Genomic DNA, 26,376 nt, shown 5'->3' with positions numbered 1-26,376 from the left:
AAGAGTTGCTATGATGGCAACTCCTGCTGGAATGGTAACTACCATGGCAAAGGTGAGAATTCTGCTTCCTGAATGGCTTTTATAATAAAAGTTGCCATTCCAGCAAGAGTTGCTATCATAACTTTTTTATGAAATGTGCATTCTCACTGTTACCATGGTAGTTAACATTCCAGCAGGAGTTGCTATCATAACAACTTTTTATGAAACAGGGCCCTGGCCCTCTCTTCCCCTTCCTCCTTTCTCCTTCCTCTCTGTTTTATTCTCTTGCCTTGCCCCTCCTTTTGGATACTTATAGGCCTGCATAAAATGTGGTGGTGGTGGTTTTTTGTGGGGGGGGGGGAAGGGAAGGGGGATTTATTTGATCATGCTTAGATGGAAATATCAGTCCCTCTCTCTCTCTCTCGCTCTCCCTCTCTATCTCACACTATCCCTCTGTCTCTCTCCCTCTCACTATCCCCTTCTCTGTATTACACTATCCCTCCCCCTCCCTCTCTCACACACTCTCTCGCTAGCCCCCCCCCCCCTCTTTCTCTCACTACCCCCCCCCCCCCCCCCTTTCTCACTATTCCCCTCTCACTATCCCCCTCCTCTCACAAATACTCTCTTCCCCCCCCCCTCCCCTCTCTCATCCTCGCTCTCTCTCTCTCTCACTCTATGTCTCGTTCACTCTCCCGCTACTCAAACACATTTACTAGCAACAAGAAGTGAGCTCCCCGATGAAAACCAACAGCGATTCTTGGTCATCATCAACTCACTTTTACTGACAAAACTAAGGGGAAAAAGTAACCAAAGTGTCCAAATTTATCATACCTTCATCGGTCAGATATGGCCATTGTCTTACATCGTCTACCCAGGCGTCCATGTTTTATTTCATTGATTTATGATGAAGTTAATGACACAATATCAGAGCTTATCTGTAATCTTTCATTGAATTTGTACACAGAGCCAATTGCGGTCAGCGCACTTACCCACCGCAGGAATGGCGTCGCCGATAGAGGGCCGAATACATAAACCGGCCGTGAAATTGGTCTATAAAATTGTTCATAGTCATTAATTGACGCTTTTTTCTCATAGTCAGTTCCCCCAAACAATGTACTTTTTTAAACATATACTTTTCTTCAAACATATATCATTGCCTTTGGTAATTATAGAATTAACTTATCTAATGACACACCTATCATAAGCCTATAGTAAACGTTTGTTTTTAAAAAAACAATGTTCTCCAAAAAGAAAAAATATTCACGCACGCCCACACTATTACACACCCATGCACCTATACATTTGTAATGATATTGACGAAATCATGTTGTACGCAGGCCTATTTGTAATATGTATATCAAATCATACTTTAATAGGTTTGAATACGGTGGATAATATCAGGTATTAGTAAAATTATGATTTACCACGTGACCGCAATTTCATGCAAACTATTCATGAATATTCATGGATGGGATACGTCACTTACTCCCAGTCGTGTGATCTGAGCTTGGTCCTGTACCCTCTGAATAGGTAGAACCAGAATTCAAGGTCCAATCAAAAGAATCTGTGCTATCTTGAGTCCATCCACAGAATCCTGAATCGAAGTTACAGTCAAACTGGCTGGAAGCTGTGCGGAATAATAATAACAATAGTATTACTAGTAATACTCACTATCATCATTACCATCATAATGATGAAAACAAAAGTAATAATAACAAATAATAATACAAATAATCATATAAGTAATAATAATGATAAACGTTTTATTGTGAAAATTATCAATACGAACATTTGGCCATTTTATGATGATGCATCATAATACAATGAAGTAGCCAATAGTAAGAGCGTATGCAAGTCACGCGTTTGTCTTTTGATTTTACGCAACCTTCCAGTCATATATTTTAGCGTGCTGCACTTTCCCCCATGTTTGGATCAATAATGCTACCATGTTGACCTTGATAATTAGAACTTTATCTATCTTTAAATGTTCAAATACATATTCGCACAGCAAAGGATACTCTGGCAGCATTCAATGCAATCGTCCTTGTCCTTTTGTGTGAGGGTGTGTTGTAAATATTGATAAGTGTTTACTTGAAATAATTAGAGTAATACTAAATTCCTTACGTGTTTAACGAGGAAGGCCACCACGTGGTAGCGTACCTAGGATTTTCCACAGGGGGCAAAACCGTCCGCCGAAAAATTTAACAAACAAATAAAAAAAAAATCTTGAATCATAAAAATTGACAAGCAAAAAAAAAGTCTTCAACCTCGTTAGGGGGGGATGGGGCCAAATATGTATTCAAGCTCGTCAGGGGGGGGGGGCAAAAAAGGTTATCAAGCTCGTCAGGTAACTTGCCAGGGGGCAGACTGCCCCTGCCCGACCCCCCCCCCCCCGTAGTTACACTAATACTGCCACATTTTAAAATAACAGAATAAATACTTCCCATAAAATAAGCATTTTATGTTTAGCCAGTCGTGGAACTATGCGGGATGAGCAATGAAAAAAATCAAACCATCGTTAGACTAAAAACAGACTCAGGTGGCATTGGACCTATGTTGTATAATGTGCTCCATCGCTTCCCAGGGCCATTTAGTACCCACATACAGCATACGTCTAATGCCATCCTACTCTATTTTTATCTAGCGTTGACTTTGGTCCATTTCCCACTTCGTCTAATAGATTATTTGTACTTTGCCTGACGAGTTAGAATAGGATACATAAACATTCCATTACGACCAGGGCCCCTTCTCAAAAAAGGTTAACGATTAAACCCTTAAAACTAGACTAAGGTGGCATTAGACCCACGCTTTATTATGTCTACTAAACGAAAATTAACCCATATTGATAGTAGACCATCTAGGTTAATTCCCTGTGGCAATAGCGTTCCATGACATTTACTCCAGCGACAATTCCTCCAATGGAAAATATGCCTGTTATGCCAAGCCCAAATCTAACATCCAAAATTTAATAAACACTAATCATTATTATTCTTGGGTATAAGCATTTAAACATTAAAGAAGGAAATTAAGTACCAAAATTACTAAATTGTAAACATTATGACATAATCAAGTACAGTGTTTTTTCTATACAAATTGGCAATCATGGTAGTATACAATTCGTTTAAGGTGCATTTTAAGGACGGTTTGTAAGAATTTATAAAGAAGTAGGCCTATGCAAATCAAATAATGCGACCGAGCAACGTGAACTGAAAATATTAATAGTTAGACCATAAAACGGACATTTTGCAGAGCACTTGAAAAATCAATTTGTAAATTTAAAAATAATAAAAGCTCGATATCCGAGATGAAATATGTTTTGTATATTGACTTCAAAACTTGATATTTTAAGTTCGTAATCAGCTTATATTGAGCAAGATATGAATCTCATCGAAAGGCAATGCGAGCGGGAAGTGTGAGCGAAAATTTTATGAAGTGACATGAAAAGAAAGTCTTCCCTTCACCCTATATTATTCAATCCTCTTCCTCCTTTTATTTTCCTATTCTTTTTCTCCAATCTTTCCCCTTCTTTTTTTTCTTTCTTTCTCGCCCTTTTTTTTGCTCCGTCAATTTTTTTTCAGGGGGGCAAACCAAATCTCAGGGAGGGGCGCGTGCCCCCTGGTCCCCCGTATACTACGCCACTGCGAAGATTGCCAAAACGAATGATCTTATGCTATGGTGACATACAAATTATGATCGAATTCTGGGATTCGTAAAGATTTGTAGATTGCAGGGGCGAATCCAGCTCTGCCAATAGGGGGGGTGGCGAATTTTGTTTTCACCCATATTTACCCAGATCGGTCGTTCAAAGTTGATTTTATTATCTTTTTTAAGGGGTTGTCCCAGTGGAGGAATGGGCCAAAAATTTTGAGGGGGCTCAATAGAGCGTATGGGAGGGGGGGGGGGCAAAACACCGATGTCCTAACAGTCATTTCTACGCTTTATTCTTATAAAACAACGTAAAAAGTGTAATTATCCTACAAACGAGCGCGAAGTACTCATCTCTTTCGTACTTTGTAGTTGTTAAAATATTACATTTAATTCATTCATTGTATAAAAGCGGTTTGGACCTAATGGGAAAAGCGCAGTACAAATGATAAGTAATAATAAATACTAATATATATTTTAACCTGAAAATTGACTATTCTGGGATGTGTTTCTGAAGCTGAACAAGATGCGTATGTAACTATATAGATAATTACTGCGAGCGCTAAGCACGAGCAGAAATTTCTAATATGGTTTCTGGCTAGATCGACAAGGGACCTGTTAAGGAAGTTTTCCAGTTAGCCATTAAAACGATACACATTTCAACTATTAAATAATGTGAGCGCAAAGCGCGAGCTGAATTTCTTGTGAAATTCTGGCCTAAAAAAGGCATTCTCAACACTTTTTGTAATCATTAACAGTATAGGTAGAAAACCAAAGTATTGATGCGAACGCGAAGTGTGAGCAGAAAAAAATTGAGATTTCAGACCTAAAAATGAGACACTCTAATCATGTTTTGTAAATCATGAAAAAGGATGGGTAATTTTTTTTTCTTCCTACATTATTTATGCGAGCGCAAATCACGGTCTGATCTGAAACTAGACAATTTTAGCACGTTTTGAATAAAGATGAAGCTGCGTATCTCAATATTGTGCGCGTGTTTTAGAGTTAGACAGAATCTGGGCATTCTGATATTTGTATCACGAAAATCAATAATGCGAAGCGCGAGCGGGAAATACTTGATATTCCGGTATGAAAATGGTGAAGTGGATGTGGAAAGCACTTGATAGATGATGCAAGTGTGAAGCGCGAGCTGATTTCTTCATTAATATTTTGACCTATGACCTGGACATTCTAGTTGTAAGGACATTTTGTAATCATATGATACTGGTAACACCTTTCTTATTCCTCTTCCAAAGCGCGATATGAAACATATGAAACTGTGATATTTTCGATATTCTTTTCTAAAAGGGACGGTTTAGTCATTAAGATTTCATGAAATTTTTAGTATCATATTTATTAATGTAATAAGCGTAATGAGTGAGTGAAATGTGTTGACACCGAGGCCTGAAAACTGGATATTTTAAGCATTTTTGTAATAAAAAAATAGGATTTGTGAGTTGATATATTTTTAACAAAAATCGAGCGCAAATCGTGAGACGAAATTTTCAGTAAACTGTCACAAAAGGGGGGTTTTAAGTAGTTTGTTATATAATTTGGCAAACCAAATTATGCGAGCACATAGCGGAAGCTGCAAGTTATATTCACACCATAAAACGGACATAACAGAGCACTTAAAAAATCAGTTTGTAAATTAAACAAAATAATGAATAATGTCCGAGCTGAAAGATGATTTGTATATCGACTTAAAAACTTAATTTCTTAAGCTACATATCAGCCTATTTAGCAAAATATGTACCTCATCAAACGGGCTATGTAAGCCCGAAGCGCGTGCGACAAATTTAATGTAGTGACATGAAATATATTTTATAATCATTTTCCAAGTCTTCCCCTGACCTTTTTTTTTCATTCGTCTCCCTCATCTTATTTTACCTCTTCTTTTCCCTCCTTTCTTTCCGGGGGGTAATTGTCCGGGGGGGGGGTAATTATCCGGGATGTAACTGTCCGGGAATAGTTGTCTTCGGGGGGTTATTGTCCTCAGGGGTAGTTGGTCGGGGGGTAATTTTCCGGGGTAATTGTCCTCGGGGTGTAATTGTCCTCAGGGGGTAGCTGTCCGGGGGGTAATTGTCCTTTGGGGATAATTGTCCGGGGGTAGTTGTCTGGGGGTAGTTGTCCGGGGGGTAATTGTCCTCGGGGGTAATTGTCCGGGGGTAGTTGTCTGGGGGGTAATTGTGCTAGAACCGTAAAATACGAACCAGGCCATTTAAGCATTGCAAAAATTCGCGCGCGCGCGCAAAGTAACGCGCACGTTCTCGCACGTACAGCAGTCTCGGTGCGCGCGTGCAATTAACAAAATCGTGTGGATCCAAAATTGCACGATGAATGGATCCTATATTGCACATTTAATGACGTCATCGCAAATGGGCTGAATGAACGATATCAACAACCAATCAAATCAGAAGGATCTATTTATGTGTCATATCTCCATTGTGGCATGCTACAGACTTCTAACAAATTGCTTTAGATAGGCAAAGAGTTGCCCTATCACTTGCAATCATATGCTGCCCTTCAAAATGATATCTTTGTGCCCTTAACTCAAATCCGAAATAGTCTTCGTTCGAAAACGTCTTATTCATCTTAGTCTCATATTTTCAGGGTTTGTTTATGGTATCATCCCTCATAATCCAATTATTTTTTTGCGCATTACCTTTAGGAATACCGCTCTCTATTGTAAAGTCGGAAGATAGGGAAATGGCCATAACTTTCTTGTTCATATTCATTTTTGGTATCAAATTTTCAGGGTTTGCTAAAGGTATCATACCTCGTAAGGCCTAATGTTTTTTTACGCAATAGTGACCATTACCTAAAGAAATAGCGCCCTTTATTGCAAAGTCAGAATATAGTAAAATGGCCCAAACTCCCTTGTTTTCATTCATCTTAGTTCAGATTTTCCAGATATTTTTCAGGGTTCGCTTATGGTATCATTTCTTACATGCTAAATGATTTTGTACGCATCAGTGACCATTACCTTTGAAAATAGCGTCCTCTTTTGCAAAGTCAGAAAATAAATGACCTTAACTTCCTTCTTTTCATTCATCTTGATGTCACATTTTCAGGGTTTGCTAATTGTATCATTTCACTTTTTTCACTTCATGATCGACTACTCAGTGACAGTGTGGATAATTTCCACGTTCACTAGCATTTGCAATAGGTTTGTACGCGAGTGGGGCTTGATTTTTGCAAACAGAGGTCTCCAAATAAGCTTAAGCAAAATGTGGATATCAACCAAATACATTGGATTTTCATTTTCAATGAATTAGCAACAAGGTGTTCCCGTACAAATTATTTAATTAAATATGCATTTACTAGGGGATGGGACGGATCAGAGATGAAAATGAAAGCGTTATCATGGTAGGTATCATTGGATGACGAAGTTACCATATATTAACTTTTATGAAACGGGGCCAATGCTGCTCCACAGAGAGTGAATACGGTGAACTTTAGCACAATGTGGGACAGAGTGGAACAAACCTGTGATGGATCCAATAGTTTAGACGTAACAATACATGGTTTGACCAGGAAAAAAATTGCAACAAATGATTTTCAACTGTTTCTGGCAGTACTTGACCTCAGGAATAACATACCAAAAATCTACCAAAATCCGCATACGGGAAGGTAGTTATTTTCAAGATGGCCATTTTTAGTTATCATTGGGCATTTTAAACTCCATTATTAGAAGCCATCTTGGATTTTTGGACACCAACTTGGAATTTGTTTGCACACCATCCGACTGGCTGTCCTAGTCACTTGTTCCAAGTACTACTTCACCATTACAACCATTGGCTAAAAACCCAATTGAACCCACTTAAATGAATTGTGGATTTTCAGCCTACGGTAGTCATTTTGAACGCCAACTTGGATTTACCAGGCACACTGGAGGGCTTATAAGCCACCCTAGCCTTTATCAACAATGTTTACCCCCTAGACCATGCAATACAATACTTGCAACATTGTTTTAAAGGTAGACGGAACCCGTCTCCAATTCTATGACTCTGTGTAATTTCTAGGTGTTATATTGAGTAGCACACTCTGTTGGGATGTTCATATTAATTTTATTTGTAATAACGTTTCTCGTTTTATTGGAATTATAAATCGACTCAAATATGACTTGCCAAAACACATTTTAATTACTCTTTATAACGCTTTCATTTTATCACATTTGATCTATTGTAACTCATTATGGGGAAATACATATTCCTGCCATCTACACAAACTGTTTGTATGACAGAAAAAAGCTATACGTATTTGTATGGGATCAGATTATAGAGCACCTACTTCGAAACTCTTTAAGTCGCTAAGAACCCTTAAATTACAAGATATTAATAAAGTACAGATTGCTTCTTTAATGCGGCGGTATCATACTGGAACCCTTTCTCCTCAATTAATGAATATGTTCTCTTTCAATTGTAATATACATAATCACTAGACAAAGTCTCCACAAAAACTTCACAGATGGAATTATAAGAATGACTTATCTAAATTTTCATTGCGTCACACTGGTCCCATAATATGGAACAGTCTGAATCTTGAACAATTTAATATTACCTTTTATAATATTTTTAAAAAGCAATATAGAAATAAACTGATCCAAAGTTACTAAGATCCTCACGGTACAATAATTTTTGTTTTATGTCTTGTTGATGTTTTTTTATGTTTCTGTTTTTATTTTATTTGTTTTTATTCTATTGCTACTTGCCGCATCCATATATTACAATTATTTAAGAATTTATTTATTTTGAGTGTGTGCGTATTAACAAGCCTTTTCCTGGCTTTTTAGTACACTCATGTTTCCCATTCATTTATCTTTCGTCTTATTTTTATACTGTTTTAATGATTTCGCAATGATACTTCGATTATCACCTTTGTCTGTATTTATTCATGTTTCAATGATATGTTTTGATTTTTATTGTCTCTTTGTCTGTACATGATCATGCCTTGTATTTTTAATGAATTGGAAATAAATGCTAAATTGAATTAAATTGAATATGAATCTAAATAGGATTTAGGGTAAATGATGAGTGAGTTGTATCCATTTTGAATGGCGGCCATTTTGGACGCCATTTTAAAAATAACCACTTTTCCGTATGCTGATTTTTGTAGATTCTTTTTGTGTTATTCTTAAGGTCAAATAGTACAAAACCCGTTGAAAATAATTTGTTGCGATTCTTCCGGGTAAAGGTATAGTTATAATGATCACTTGTTTGGCACTCAATACACGTTGTATTGTTATAACGATTTTATAAATTCATAGTGCTACTACCACTTCTACGGTTTGAATAAAAATACTATACTACTACTACTACTGCTACTGGCACTGCTGCTGCAACTACTACAGCAACCACTACGACAACCCCTACAACTACTACTATTATCCTACTATTATCCTTATTCTTATTATATCATATATACTCTTTAACTTATGCGAAAAGTGCAGTGGGTTCTTAACGTGCAAAGCTGGTGACTTTTTTCTACACAGGGCCTCCATATAACGTCCTTTCGGAGGGACGGAGTGTTTTCCACTGTAACATAGCCTGCATTTATAGAACACGGGAAAGACGTTTACACACACCGCACTGGCTTCAGTTAACAGCCTGGGGTGAACTCAATCCAACGATCTTTGGTTCAACAGGCAGACACTTTACCGACTAAACTTTTCTTATCAGCAGCAACATTTTTAATGATTATGATATATGATTAGGGAGGACACGATAAATGATAAATTACAATAACAGCCTACCTTGTGCACAATATCCTGAGGAAATCGTGACGTCATCAATTGCTAAGTCGCCTGTATAGCTGGACCCAACAATTCCCTCAAACGTAACCTTAAAAGGAAATATGTCTCCACGTGTGATATCAACCTGGAATAGTGAAAAAAAAATATATATATATATATTTTGTGTGTGTGTTTGAAGCTATACATGTTAAACAGCTTTGGATACTCTTTTATTTCAATGTTTTGTGAAAGAAATGGATGAAGAGAACAATGGTAGGCGTAGCTTAAATCAAGGTTCCCATGAGCTATCTACCCTTTTAGAAAAATTGGTGATGCCCAAAAATGTCTCAGCCGGGAATCGAGCCCGGGCCCAAGCTTTGAACACCGGTGCCTTAACCACTAGACCACAGAGACGGGTTAGTGGCTAGGCAACCCCGATCCGATTGACCGTCAGATAAACAGATTTCGGCACTATACCAATTTTAATTTCCTTTGTCGGGCGAAGGTGGGTTTTGACCAATGACAAGCCGCCATGCCTCAGCTGGACCAAAGCTATTACTTTGATACAGTACACGTATGGGAGAAAGCTATAATATATATATATATATATATATATATATATATATATATATATATATATATATATTGAATTCAATAACTTCATTCAGTTCATTTATTTATCTTCAGTATTTTCCATCGAAAAGTTATGTAATCGATTGAAATTAAAGTATTTTCATCTCAATCAATTATGTTTTCTCTCTATGTATTATAAAGCTTTGGCGGATCCAAAGCAATAATGAAAATGTTTAGAGTAAAGATGCCAGCCATTTTTACCCAAGTGTGCCCCCCGCCCCCTGGAAGCAATTAAAGATCTTTTGTTCTCGTCGATTTTTATTGGGACAATGATACCTTAGATGTAAACTTTGATTTTTGCTTGTCAAATTTTTTCTTGGGAAAATGTGCCCCCCTTTGGAAGAAACTGGATCCATTGTCGCTATCAGCGCTAATTTTGAACTATTCACTAACAGTGCGCACTTTGGCACTGTTAGTGAATAGTTCACGCTGTGACCTTGTAATTTTATTCTAACAGCGCCAGCTAGTGATTGGGCTTTTATCTCGCTCACAGTGCTAGTAGTGCTATGTTAGCGCCAACTGGGACCTTTCGCAATCCTCACGGACACTAATATTTGGGTCCCCTAACACAAACGTGAACGCTTAATCATACATATGATTTTTAAAATTAATTGTACATTATAGTCAATAGAATCAAACGTAGAAAACTGCTCTACAATCAATGCTAAGCTTTGTGTTACAGGGGGTTACAGGACCTACTGATCTGCTTTTCGTGAGCAAAATCCTTTCCCGCTACACCCGCACCATACATACATGATTGTATATTACACTGATGGCTGGAGATATTCGAAATGCAGGACCTAAAATAGATTATGACACGGAGAAGAAAGTGTGTTTTTTTTTTCAAACAAATCGAGCACATATTGAGTGAGGAAAAACTTAGTGAATGAAGGCTTAGATATAGATCATTACAGTCCATCCAATCGATATTGCATTTAATGTGGATTATTGGTGGATCATTGGCAATTGATTTCATGGGTCAGATCAACCTCTCTAGCCGAAACTATTCCTGTACACAGCATATGCAATACGTTTGAAAGGGTTTCTTTTGTTCTATTGTTAACTCCTTCTACACAAACGATATGCCTCTAGCACACGATGTAATGGGCATTGTGTTTTACTTTCCCCAGAAATGGGGGATTAGATTCGAATTCCTGGGGGACCACTTCCATTGAAAATGCATCCCTATCCCTTACCAAGTATTTGGCTTGTGAAACCCTAACAAGTATTGGATATATATTCCTTTTTCCAGCATTTTAAACATCGTTTTGACACCCTTATAACGTTACATAGGCCTATACGTAACGTACTTGCCTACTCTATCCCCTTTTACCCGTGGTCGCTCCTGGTATCCATTAATCAATGGAAGTGGACCCCCCGGGTGGCCTCTTGAGCTCTAGGAGGAGTCAAATGTGGCTTTGGAAAGTCGTCCTCAATCGGATATATCGCTGTTACCATAGTAGCAACCAGAATTCTGCACACAAAACGCATATGGAATGTTTCCGTTGTAGATGCGAAACGAAAAAAAAATCTCATGTCACACAATAGACCAGTTCGTAGTTACTTCATGGACATTTTTGGTCAAATGACCTTTCATTTCTTTCATTTTGATAGGCAAATTTCAAAGCAAGATATTACGTAAGCTTGCCTTACATAGCAGGATGAAGAAATTGAATAGACCAGGTGACTAGAATAGCACGCCAAAGAACACTTTATGAAGGTATTTGTTGCATTCCTACTTTGTATCCATATCATAAGATGTTGCAAAATGTACTTGGCAAACTGTGATATACCAGTCGTTTCGTGGACACATTGCTGTTTTTGTGGATGTAAAACCGCAATTCGAAAGGATATATGAATAATCAAGACATCAAAGTTGGTGCTTATCTCATTGGTTTTAAACCAACATGTCACTTTAGTACAAATGACCTTCCTCTGATCATGCGTAGAATCTTTTGATCATGCGCAGAAACGAACTACAAACTGGCTTATTTGCATTGCAGGACAGAGTTTTACTACCATGATGACGGGCCCAAATAGTCTCTTCCAAAATCAACTACCGTCGTAAATAAGCGTGTGCGTCCTCAAACGAAAGGTCGGGAACAATCTTTCTGTACGGCCGGTACAGAATTATATCCTGAACTTGCAAGACCATACCGTTTTACAAGATAATTATGAGAGATAGAGAGAAGGGGGGGGGGTGAAAAAATCTTTTATTTTGTTTGGGCACCCTTTAGCCGACAAGCCTCTTTATCACAACAATGATTATATTACCTATATATACTTTGTGACTGTCTGTGTCAGCGAGAGGGTGTGTTTGTGTGACGATGAGAGAGGGTGCGTGCGCATGTGTGTATGTTTTTAGGGGGTATATCTCTGATACTAATAACAAAACTCGTGTTCTCAGTTTACAAGCATGTACAACATGATAAAGAATGAGCATAATAAAAAGGAAAAACACACGTCCGAATAGGAAAAGACAAAAGAAATCAAACAAAAAATCTCACCTGTCCAATAATCCAACCGTTTCCCTGATTCCCAGACTTCTGAAAAATGGGACTACCAAAGGGGTCCCCGGCCTTCGACACGTAGATATTGAAAGTGCCCATGGTCTCCCCGTACATGTGGTAATAGAATTGAAGACACTTCGTTCCGCCGGCCACTACCTGGTTATAGGGGCTTGTCAGACGAGCGATGTCCCCATTAACTCTGCCTGTTGCCTCGATGTATACATACACTCCGCCTATATAAAATTGTTCATAGTCATTAATTGACGCTTTTTTTCTCATAGTCATTTCCCCCAAACACTGTTCTTTTTTTAAACATATACTTTTCTTCAAACATATATCATTGCCTTTGGTAATTATAGAATTAACTTATCTAATGATACACCTATAATAAGCCTATAGTAAACGTTTGTTTCTAAAAAAAACAATGTTCTCCAAGAGGAAAAAAATATTCTCGTACGCCCACACCATTACACACCCACGCACCTATAAATTTGTAATGATATTGACGAAATCATGTTGTACGCAGGCCTATTTGTAAAATTATCACAAATCATAATTAAAAGGTTTAAATACGGTGGATAATATCAGGTATTAGTAAAATTATGATTTACCACGTGACCGCAATTTCATGCAAACTACTCATGAATATTCATAGATGGAATACGTCACTTACTCCCAGTCGTGTGATCTGAGCTTGGTCCTGTATACCATGAACTGGTAGAACCAGATTTCAAAGTCCAATCAAAAGAATCTGTGCTATCTTGAGTCCATCCACAGAATCCTGAATCGAAGTTACAGTCAAACTGGCTGGAAGCTGTGCGGAATAATAATATGATGATGCATCATAATACAATGAATTAGCCAATAGTAAGAGCTTATGCAAGTCACGCGTTCGTCTTTCGATTTTACGCATCCTTCCAGTCATATATTTTTGCGTGCTGCACTTTCCCCCATGTTTGGATCAATAATGCTACCATGTTGACCTTGATGGTAAGAACTTTATCTATCTTTAAATGTTTAAATACATATTCGCACAGCAAAGGATACTCTGGCAGCATTCAATGCAATCGTCCTTGTCCTTGTGTGTGAGGGTGTGTTGTAAATATTAAAAAAGTCTTTACTTGAAATAATTAGAGTAATGCTAAATTCCTTACGTGTTTCGCGAGCAAGGCCATCATGTGGTAGCGTACCGAGGATTTTCCACAGGGGGGCAAAACCGTCCGCCGAAAATTTAACAAGCAAATAAAAAAAAGTCTTGAATCATAAAAAATGACAAGCAAAAAAAAAGGTCTTTGACCTCGTAAGGGGGGGGAATAGGTATTCAAGCTCGTCAGGGGGGGTTATCAAGCTCGTCAGGGGGCAGGGATTCGTCCTATGCATGGGTTGTAACTTGTCAGGGGGGCAGACTGCCCCTGCCCCCCCCCCCCGTAGTTACACTAATACTGCCACGTTTTAAAATAACAGAATAAATACTTCCCATAAAATAAGCATTTTATGTTTAGCCAGTCCTGGAACTATTCGGGATGAGCAATGAAAAAATCAAAGGACGTCCACCATCGTTAGACTAAAAACAGGCTCAGGTGGCATTGGACCTATGTTGTATAATGTGCTCCATCGCTTCCAGGGCCATTTAGTACCCCCATACAACATACGTCTAATGCCATCCTACTCTATTTTTATCTAGCGTTGACTTTGGTCCTATTTCCACTTCGTCTAATAGATTATTTGTACTTTGCCTGACGAGTAAGAATAGGATACATAAACATTTCATTACGACCAGGGCCCCTTCTCAAAAAAGGTTAACGATTAAACCCTTAAAGTATACACACAAAGAAAATTCACGAAAGTGATGATTAGAGACAAATCATATATGAATGGAAAGGACTTGTCTTTTTATACACAAATATGTCACTAAAAAGTCTTACAGATGTCGTGGAAATGCAAGAAATTAAATTAATAGAGACCCTTCTCAGCCCCCCCCCCCAGGCAGACAATCACGCGATCGAAAACTGTCGAGAATAATGACGTCACATAATCGACTCGCACATCACCTCTCTCTGTGCATAATACACTGATACACCTTCCTGGTCTCTATTTTTCTTCGAATTTACCGTTTTCTTCATGTGTTGTGATATCCGATTTCTGTTTTCGACAACTTCAGACTATAAGGGAACCAGAACTGTGTTACTTTTTCCGTTTTTTATTGAAATGTGAACTGGAAAGACCGATTTTGTCCACTCGACAGTCTTCGTTGTGTTGAATGCTATGAATATTGAAAAACTCCAAGCCGTACGGTCCCATTCACTTGCTGCCGATGCATGTTGCAGGTTACGCTGTTTGATCCAGTCAAACTCAAGGTAAGCATGTTTGGAAACTGTAGTCTGTACTTGTTCTGACGATGCATTCAGGTCAGATGACAGATACAGATCTGATATAATTTTAGAATAATGCATTTTGGCATGACTACTATTAAAATTAAAAAGTCTTTAGCTTTTTAGAAATAATGTTTTTGCACAATTCCAGCAGATTTTTCTTCAGATTTCTAAATAGGAACTGATCGGGACTCAAGCGATTAAATTATTTAGGAGCACTGGCATGGACCATGGCTGAAAATCTGCTGTCTCAGAGGAATGTTTGGCATTATCCTAGCTTTTGTCACCAGTCCATTTTTTCACTGCCGTTTATTTCGTCAACGGCGGTGATCCACTCCCATTGACTTTGTACACAACGAGCGCACAAACACCAAATTTCACGATAAACCCGAATGTTTTCACGATAAGGCCAAATGTTTAAGTTTTTATTATACACAGGTCTAGTACCCAATGTGTTTATGCCCAGGAGGGCCCTGTATCGTATACATCCAGATACACAGAATTATATCACCATAATGCCGATGTCATGAAGCAAGACAAATTTTCAGCAGTGGTTACCCTGATCATGCTGATTCCTGGCCAAAACTAGAGTCTGGTTTTCTTTCTGATGAGAGTGCTGCTACATATGTATGCGTAATGCCTTCAACAATGAAGATAAATGCACTCTTTGTAGTGACACAGAGCACCGTACCTCAAGTGATGTTTGCGTAGTCTCCACTTCACTACCGCTACAGCCTACACTACGCTACACACCTACTCGGGTAGGAGTGGTGTACATGTATGGTAGTGTAGCGGTAGTGAAGCAGAGTGGGGCCTACACAAACATCACTTGAGGTAGAGCACCAGTATTCTGAGTGGAACTTATCAGGTGTCTAAACCTACTATTATTTGTTGCTAACAGGGAATTACATGCCACCGCACGTCATCAATCATCAAGATAATGAAATTTATACTTTGATTTGATTATTTAAATTATTTCTTTTTTTCTCTCTCACTCTTCTACACACAAATTTGCACACTTGCTGACTCTGGTGACTTCTGGTCTCTGCTCGCTCCTTCAATCTGGGAGATTCCATCATGTCCTCTTACTCTGATTTGGATATAGCAATTTTTTTCTTCACCCTTTCCAGGAGCTACGGTTTGCAAGTTTTGGACTGATAATGATACAAAAGTTTATCTTTATCGATCTTGGAAACAATTTTAAGCACAGTTTTGGAGAGAACTAAAAAATTTGACTTGGACAGGTAGTCAGGAATACAGCTTGTCGAAAATAATATAGCGGGATAGAAAATAGAGATTTGTTTGTTTGGGTAAAGAAGTTCGTTCGCCTTCTTCTATTGTTTACATTCCTTAAAGGTGTTGATTTCGTTTGCTAGTTTTTCTGGGCCAGGCTAGCGATTGGAATGTGGAAGTGAAAGAGGGCAAACTGACTGGGTTGCTAGGCGTTCAAGGCTAATAGAAGTCCATTGGAACTTCAGTTATTTTACTACTTTGCTTCTTATTCATGTTCTTCGGCTCGCTTGCATTCTTCAGTGATTAGAGAGAGAGAGAGCGAGAATGTGAACAGGTGTGGAAGCAAGGAGTGAATTCCTTGGTGGAAGTGAGCTTGAGTGGGAGTGGCTGAAGTGACAAGAGTCGCAAAAGAGGATTAATTGACCGAGAGAGCAGTTGGGGGAGTGGTAAAGAGAGTTACGTAAGAGTTACGTAAGTTGGAAGAATAATGAAAAGCCGAAGAACTTGAATTTGGAATCGGAGTACACAATAATTAAGTTCCGTTTTATATACTTACATTATAGGCGGAATAATGTCGCGCATTACACCAAAAGTGATAGGGTCGACTTGGGGAAAGGCTTCTTTTCGCCACGCGGTGTTTCACCCAGAAAGGGGATAAAAAGGGAGTGTTTAGTTGACAAGGGGCAGTTTTTCGTTTCCGATTTATTTTGCCGCCGTAGGCCATGTCGGCTTATTTTTTGTCTGTCGTCGGTCGTCCAGCCCAGAGATGCGACATATATTATCATCCAGCTTGTAATTTGACTTTGATTTAGAATAAAACCTGATACACAGCTTAACTTCATCGAACTTGTCATTCTTTGACTCCCGTCTTTTTTTTGTACGTGGGCAGCGCAAGACGGTGGGCGGCCACCGGCCGTCTTGCAAAGCTGTGCCGCTACAAAATTGGTAGTACGGAGGGGGTGAACCGTCATCTTCAGCATGTTCGGGGAACGTTTTAGTCCTTCAGTCTGGTTTTACGTATAAACACAGTGTTTATCGGACATTGAGATAAATTCAACAAGGAGAGCTTCACTTCATGTCACCGGTTCCGGCTTATTTTTTGTTCGAGGATGTGAATTATGATATTATTTTAACTTTAACGTTGGAGAGAGAAATTCAGCTGCAGGGGTTGGATTGAGCCCCCACATCGCCCGGGTTTTCGACGTTGGGACCTTACATGTGCCGTTGAGCTCAGGAGAAAGAACCCTTCGTCCTGGGACTCACGCGTGGCTGCATTGTAGCGAGGAGTCGAGGGACCTGTGAAAACCACTGCAAATAGACCTGACGGGGTAGCATAGCTGGTTTCCACTAAAACCCTCCGGATTAGTTGGTACCGACGAAGTCTGGTGATTTCACATTACACTGCGGTGAGAGGAGTCGTTTAACTGCGCGAGAATCGTCTTGGAAGGGGCTGTAAAGGAACTCAGCAGGGCGATTGCTTTTCCTTTGGTCGTCTCATGAGGATGGATTGAGGTTAGGTACTGAAGGCCGCAGGCGCTAGTCCGGCTCGGGGAGTTGGACGCTATCGAGGAGCTCCGAGACATCGTTCTTCCAACCAACGCTTCGACACGGCCCTTCATCTTCGTCATCGACGTGGTGTGGTAGACCCTGTCTTCGATATCTTCGACGGTGGAAGCTGGCACTGTCGTTTGGAAGCCGATAGCCTTGGCGAGTGAAGCAGCAGGAGTCGCTGGTGTGTAATGAAGCCCTTGTTAAGATTTTTCCAGAACAGTCATTCACATTTAATGTAGACTCTAATATTACAAACTATAAGATATGCTTAATATGTATCTGAAAAGATATGAACTCGTTATCTTCTCAACATGACGATGTGTTGAGATATGTGTGTAGCTATGCAGTTTGTTATTATGTCTGTTTTGCATTAGTGTGCAATGGGATCTGAAGGAGATAGCACAAATAAATTCTGCAAATACACCATTAGACAGAATAATGATAGTAAAAATCTAGATTCTGGTAGTGTTCTTTGGCAACACATGAAAATACATCTTCAGAAAATCTATATAGAATTTGCAGTCTTTTGTGCTTACCTTTATATCAGACCCCCAATGTTTATTGTGGTCTGGACTTACACATTTCACAATTTTAACTAAATGTCTTTTTTCCTAGCTTCTGCGTCTGGTTCGATTGGTTACCTTTCTCTCCCAGAGTTAGATAGTAGACTATTTAATTAGTGTGGTATAACTGAAGGTTTATCGTAGTTGAGGTTACATCTCCTTTCAGTAGTATTCACATATACATAGTAAAATTATGGCTGAAAAGTTAGTTGAAGATTTAGTAACCGGTTTAACCGGAGCAGTACAAGGGTGTAGGTTTACCCCTAGTGGTAGAAGTACCAGACTTGAGAGATTTTCTGGACAAGGTGGCATTTCGCTTAACGAATGGTTAAAAGAAATAGATCTTTATTGTGAACAATATCAAATCTCTGAAACTCAAAAGTGCGGCATAATCAGAGCAAATTTGGAAGGTGCAGCACGTGAAAAAGTTGTTTTTCGGGGAAATAAGATACTAAAAGTATTATTGAACTATTTCAAAAACATTTTGGAAAGAAACAAACTGTGCAATCTTTGCAGCAAGCCTTTTATGAAATCCAATCGAAGTCTGGTGTTTCTGACCAGGAAAATTTGTTAGGTCCCACTTTTTTTTATTTTGTTTCCTTCCTTTTCGCCTGAACAACTCATTCAAATGCAGAAAATGGACCCAGAACTGAGATTTGTGTGGGAACGGTGGAGCGCGGTTGCGCAAACTGGAAACCGGTAGATGAAACCGGGGGTTGAATTTCCCGCACGTTTTTCAGAACCAGATAAGTTTGAAACAATGGTTATGTCAATGGTCTAATTTTTCTGTTAAAGATAGAATATTAGGAAGGAAGCTTCTTGATCCTTTATTTGGTGATATATTTCAAATGTTACTCCCACAGTGTTTGCGTAAGAGTATTTTAGTTAGATGTCATGATGGATGGGGACATCGTGGTAGAAATAAAACTGAACAATTAGCTAGGTCAAGAGTTTATTGGCCTGGCATGGCTCGTGATATAGAATTTTATGTTAAAAGATGTATTAAATGTGCTAAGGCAAAGGAGATGCAGCCTCGGGTAAGATCCCCAATGAGACATCTAATGGCATTTAGTCCATTGGAAATTATTGCTATTGATTTTGTTAAGTTAGATCCTAGTAAGGGAGGATTTGAGGATGTACTTGTTATTACAGATGTATATACGAAATTAGCTCAGGCAATCCCTTGTAGAAATCAACACACCTCAACAGTAGCTAAATCTCTACAAGAGCACTGGTTCTCAAAGTATGGAATTCCAAATAGAATTCATAGTGATCAGGGACGTAATTTTCAGGGTCAGGTGATAAAAGAATTATGTAGGCTTTATGGTATACGTAAGACTCGTACAACACCATATCATCCTGAGGGTAATGCTCAGGCTGAAAGATTCAATAGGACTTTATTTGGCCTAATCAAATCGCTGGATCAGCGTGATAGACGTAGATGGCCTGAATTATTGCCTCATCTTGTCTACATGTACAATACCACCCCCACGAAACTACGAGGGTCAGCCCTTTTGCTCTTATGTTTGGTAGGAAAGAGCGTTTTCCTTTAGATCATTTGTTGGGTGTGTCTGATGTAGAATGGGAACAAGACTTTGTTAAAGAACAAGCCGAGTCTGTTGAGAGGGCTCAAAAGGTTGTCAGAGAAAGGACTGACAAGGTAGCAGCCCGGAATAAGGCCCGAGCTGATGCAAATATCTCTGCAAGTCTCCCCTCCCCTGGGCATAGGATCTCTTGTTTACTTAAAGAAGTGTGCTTTTAGTAAAAGACACAAGTTGAAGATTGTTTATTTTGATGAATTATATGTTGTTGATTGGATAAATCCTACTGAGGGTATTTATCGTATCCGACCTATTAATGGAGGTAATCCAATTAAAGATGAATCGTAGGCTAACAAGGAAAGTACCTTCTGAATCGGATGTGGTTGACCAAAATATGGAGGATTTTGGGTTATGAGAGAAGGAAAATCATTGCTAGCTACAAGGATTCTAGAAAAGATTTTGAGGATGAATATGTTTTAGTACCAGAAAGAGTAACTACATAAACAGTAGGGGAGAGTACTGGTCTAACCAGAGTACGGATGGGGGCGTACAAGTGGGCGTACCAGAGGCGGAACAAGTGTCGTTCAGAGGAGATCTTAAAGACAAAATAAAGGCATTCATGCTAATCCATACAACTTACCTAAGTCTGTATTGGAAAAATAAAGTAATAAGTAAAAAAAATAAAAATTTACCTTGGGTCTCTGGGCTGGACTCCGCCTTCAATTATTTATGACGATGACAGTTTTATTATTTGGACATAGCTTTGTGAAACGATTAGTAGGGAGTGGGGTAAGGAGCATGTATTTGGAAATAGGTGGTAATTAACTAATATTGAGAAGTTTTGGAGAAGGGGACTCAACTTTGAAAGAATGCTACATAATACAAATACATATATAGGGATATGTTCTGGGTTTGGGAGCACCGTTCCCTGCCGGATGCACCCCATGACAGAAAGGGGGAAGGAGCTATACCTACGTAGAATAGTACGTTTTTGTCAGACACATTTTTGGATTTAATTAATTTTTTATTATTGTAGGATGAATGATGTACATCAGTGATTATGGGTTATATGTATGATTGCTTGGCTTTATTGATTGACTGGCCCAGTTTGGTTTGCCGACATGGATCATTTAATATATTTTGTGATATTAATTAATCTGTAAATATGTAATTATATTTGTCCTTATAGGAAAACTACATATCAGACGGCAGGATGTGTCAAACGGAACTGGAGGAGGCATGGGATATCCACCTCTGATGGTAGTTTTGATATCATCCCAAAGTCTTGGTAAATGGTAGAAAACAAGTAATGTTTGGGTTATTTTTTTTGTCCATGTAAAAGGACTTGTAAAATTTGAACAAATGAAAAAGGGGATTTTTTTAAAAACAATTGTTTATCTTTTTAATGTGGAGGTTTACCCTAGAGGTGCACTATGTCATCTGTTTGGAAGCAAATGATGAATTGTACATAAAAAAAACACTGTAAAGTAATGATTCCGATAGTAACTTTCAGAATAAGCGTCATTATTTGTAACCATAGCAGAGCGAGGTCTAACATGTGGATGCATGCTGTCCAATATCAAAATATTTACTGTTTATGATACATGTTCATGGTTGATATATAATGCCTGAAGTTAATTGTTCATGGTTAACAATTACAATCCATCCATTGATTAATGTTCAATTGATTAATAAACACTTTTACTAGGGCATTATACAAGTATGCTGATGCAAAATATTTTTTAGTATCATTTTGGACATGAAACATGCACTTGTTAACTAAGGTTATTTATAGTTTTTTATATAAGATGACCAGATTTACTGCTGTTGGTTTTTTCATTTTGTAAGGTGGATACAGATACGGATATGGATAATTTTACTTTTCACATGTATCATTGCTATTATTACTACTGTACATGTATGTTTATGTACCTGTAGTATTTTTGACATAACTAGTTGTGCATTAAGAGGTATAGTGAAGGTTTAATTGATGTTTAGAGGTTGAATTTGTAACTAAACCTTTCGATCCATTTTTTCAAGGGTCTGGAGTGTTTATCTTTGAAGGGGTGATGTCATCGATGAAGCAGCAGGAAGCTTGGGTCATCCACTTCCCAATGCCTATACGTTGACATTCCCCTGATGGAAGCTCTCCAAATCCTATTTTTAATTGAAGAAGGTACAGGTACAATGTATATACATGCAATTTATTTGCCAAAAAAGTGAAGATATTTGGCATAAATATAGAACGATGTTGAAATGTTTATATTGTTTATGACAAATTGTAAGTGTCATGGATGGACGACCGTCAGTATCAACAAATCTTTTTTTTCATATTTTTTGCGATCTTATGGAACAGATCGATTCAGTAGGGGAGAGTTATAGCGGGATAGAAAATAGAGATTTGTTTGTTTGGGTAAAGAAGTTCGTTCGCCTTCTTCCATTGTTTACATTCCTTAAAGGCGTTGATTTCGTTTGCTAGTTTTTCTGGGCCAGGCTAGCGATTGGAATGTGGAAGTGAAAGAGGGCAAACTGACTGGGTTGCTAGGCGTTCAGGGCTAATAGAAGTCCATTGGAACTTCAGTTATTTTACTACTTTGCTTCTTATTCATGTTCTTCGGCTCACTTGCATTCTTCAGTGATTAGAGAGAGAGAGCGAGGAGTGAATTCCTTGGTGGAAGTGAGCTTGAGTGGGAGTGGCTGAAGTGACAAGAGTCGCAAAAGAGGATTAATTGACGAGAGAGCAGTTGGGGGAGAGGTAAAGAGAGTTACGTAAGAGTTACGTAAGTTGGAAGAATAATGGAAAGCCGAAGAACTTGAATTTGGAATCGGAGTACACAATAATTAAGTTCCGTTTTATATACTTACATTATAGGCGGATTAATGTCGCGCATTACACCAAAAGTGATAGGGTCGACTTGGGTAAAGGCTTCTTTTCGCCACGCGGTGTTTCACCCAGAAAGGGGAAAAAAGGGAGTGTTTAGTTGACAAGCGGCAGTTTTTCGTTTCCGATTTATTTTGCCGCCGTAGGCCATGTCGGCTTAATTTTTGTCTGTCGTCAGTCGTCCAGCCCAGAGATGCGACATATATTATCATCCAGCTTGTAATTTGACTTTGATTTAGAATAAAACCTGATACACAACTTAACTTCATCGAACTTGTCATTCTTTGACTCCCGTCTTTTTTTTGTACGTGGGCAGCGCAAGACGGTGGGCGGCCACCGGCCGTCTTGCAAAGCTGTGCCGCTACAATAAGAACACACAACTTAAAACGAAAGAACAATTTTAATGTTACTAGGGCATTTTGCGAGAAATTTTCTGATCAATCACACGTCCCAAATCAAGGGTAAGTCTTTGATTAAAGACAAACATGTAGTTGAACTGCCATTACAACTCGAGCTTATTAGGCTTGAATTTGAATTTAAGACTTACGCTTGATTTGCAATGGAACATACGTTTCTTGCAGTGCTCCATAATTATGTTTTGTTATCAGATATCTAACGTGCTGATTTTTCTTGAAAGGTATAATATATTTGTCCTTTTAAACGGTATTTGAATATAGGTACGCCGTTTATTTGTTTTTCACAATGATTTTGTAGCGGCACAGCTTTGCAAGACGGCCGGTGGCCGCCCACCGTCTTGCGCTGCCCACGTACAAAAAAAGGACGGGAGTCAAAGAATGACAAGTTCGATGAAGTTAAGTTGTGTATCAGGTTTTATTCTAAATCAAAGTCAAATTACATGCTGGATAATAATAAATGTCGCATCTCTGGGCTGGACGACCGACGACAGACAAAAATTAAACCGACATGGCCTACGGTGGCAAAACAAATCGGGAACGAAAAACTGCCCCTTAGCAACTAATCACTCCCTTTTTATCCCTTTCTGGGTCAAACACCGCGTGGCGAGAAAAGCCTTTCCCCAAATCGACCCTATCACTTTTGGTGTAATGCGCGAAATTAATCCGCCTATAATGTAAGTATATAAAACGGAACTTAATTATTGTGTACCCCGATTCCAAACTCGAGTTCTTCGGCTTTCCATTATTCTTCCAACTTACGTAACTCTCTTAACCACTCCCCCAACTGCTCTCTCAGTCAATTAATCCTCTTTTGCGACTCTTGTCACTTCAGCCACTCCCACTCACAGCTCACTTCCACCAAGGAATTCACTCCTTGCTTCCACACCTGTTCACACTCTCGCTCTCTCTCTTTAATCACTGAAGAATGCAAGCGAGCCGAAGAACATGAATAAGAAGCAAAGTAGTAAATAACTGAAGTTCCAATGGACTTCTATTAGTCCTGAACGCCTAGCAACCCAGTCAGTTTGCCCTCTTTCACTTCCACATTCCAATCGATCGCTAGCCTGGCCCAGAAAAACTAGCAAACGAAATCAACACCTTTAAGGAATGTAAACAATGGAAGAAGGCGAACGAACTTCTTTACCCAAACAAACAAATCTCTATTTTCCATCCCGCTATAACTCTCCCCTACTGAATCGATCTGTTCCATAAGATCGCAAAAAAATAAGGAAAAAAAGATTTGTTGATACTAACGGTCGTCCATCCATGACACTTATAATTTGTCATAAACAATATAAACATTTCAACATCGTTCTATATTTATGCCAAATATTGTTCTTTCAAAATCTTCCCTTTTTGGCAAATAAATTGCATGTATATACATTGTAACTGTACCTTCTTCAATTAAAAATAGGATTTGGAGAGCTTCCATCAGGGGAATGTCAACGTATAGGCATTGGGAAGTGGATGACCCAAGCTTCCTGCTGCTTCATCGATGACATCACCCCTTCAAAGATAAACACTCCAGACCCCTGAAAAAATGAATTGAAAGGTTTAGTTACAAATTCAACCTCTAAACATCTATTAAACCTTCATTATACCTCTTATGCACAACTAGTTATGTCAAAAATACTACAGGTACATAAACATACATGTACAGTAGTAATAACAGTAATGATACATGTGAAATGTAAAATTATCCATATCCGTATCTATATCCACCTTACAAAATGAAAACCAACAACAGTAAATCTGGTCATCTTATATATATATAAAAAAAAATATAAATAACCTTAGTTAACAAGTGCATGTTTCATGTCCAAAATGATACTAAAAAAATCTTTTGCATCAGCATACTTGTATAATGCCCTATTAAAAGTGTTTATTAATCAATTGAACATTAATCAATGGATGGGTTGTAATTGTAAACCATGAACAATCAACTTCAGGCATTATATATCAACCATGAACATGTATCATAGACAGTAAACAGTAAATATTTTGATATTGGACAGCATGCATGCACATGTTAGACCTCGCTCTGCACTATGGTTACAAATAATGACGCTTATTCTGAAAGTTACAATTATTTTATGTGTTATACTTTCAGAATCATTACTTTACAGTGTTTTTTTTTTATGTACAATTCATCCTTTGCTTCCAAACAGATGACATAGTGCACCTCTAGGGTAAACCTCCACATTAAAAAGATAACAATTGTTTAAAAAAATCCCTTTTTTCATTTGTTCAAATTTTACAAGTCCTTTTACATGGACAAAAAAATAACCTAAACATTACTTGTTTTCTACCATTTACCAAGACTTTGGGATGATATCAAAACTACCATCAGAGGTGGATATCCCATGCCTCCTCCAGTTCCGTTTGACACATCCTGCCGTCTGATATGTAGTTTTCCTAAGGACAAATATAATTACATATTTACAGATTAATTAATATCACAAAATATATTAAATGATCCATGTCGGCAAACCAAACTGGGCCAGTCAATCAATAGAACCAAGCAATCATACATATAACCCATAATCACTATGTACATCATTTATCCCACAATAATCAAAAACTAATTAAATCCAAAAATGTGTCTGACAAAAACTTACTATTCTACGTAGGTATAGCTCCTTCCCCCTTTCTGTTATGGGGTGCATCCGGCAGGGAACGGTGCTCCCAAACCCAGAACATATCCCTATGTATTTGTATTATGTAGCATTCTTTCAAAGTTGAGTCACCTTCTCCAAAACTTCTCAATATTTGTTATTTACCACCAATTTCCAAATACATGCTCCTTACCCCACTCCCTACTAATCGTTTCACAAAGCTATGTCTAAATAATAAAACTGTCAGTCATAAATAATTGAAGGCGGAGTCCAGCCCAGAGACCCAAGGTAAATTTTTAATTGTTTACTTATTACTTTATATTTCCAATACAGACTTAGGTAAGTTGTATGGATTAGAATGAACGCCTTTATTTTGTCTTTAGATCTCATCTGGACGACACTTGTTCCGCCTCTGGTACGCCCACTTGTACGCCCCCATCCGTACTCTGGTTAGACCAGTACTCTCCCCTACTGTTTCTGTAGTTACTCTTTCTGGTACTAAAACATATTCATCCTCAAAATCTTTTCTAGAATCCTTGTAGCTAGCAATGATTTTCCTTCTCTCATAACCCAAAATCTTCCATATTTTGGTCAACCACATCTGATTCAGAAGGTACTTTCCTTACTAGCCTACGATTCACTATCTTTGGATTACCTCCATTAAGGTCGGATACGATAAATATCCTCAGTAGGATTTATCCAA

Source organism: Lytechinus variegatus, chromosome 9 (genome assembly GCF_018143015.1).
Source record: "Lytechinus variegatus isolate NC3 chromosome 9, Lvar_3.0, whole genome shotgun sequence".
In the NCBI taxonomy this organism is placed as follows: domain Eukaryota; kingdom Metazoa; phylum Echinodermata; class Echinoidea; order Temnopleuroida; family Toxopneustidae; genus Lytechinus; species Lytechinus variegatus.
The sequence above is the reverse complement of the archived record's forward strand: the minus strand, read 5'-3'. Positions refer to the sequence as shown.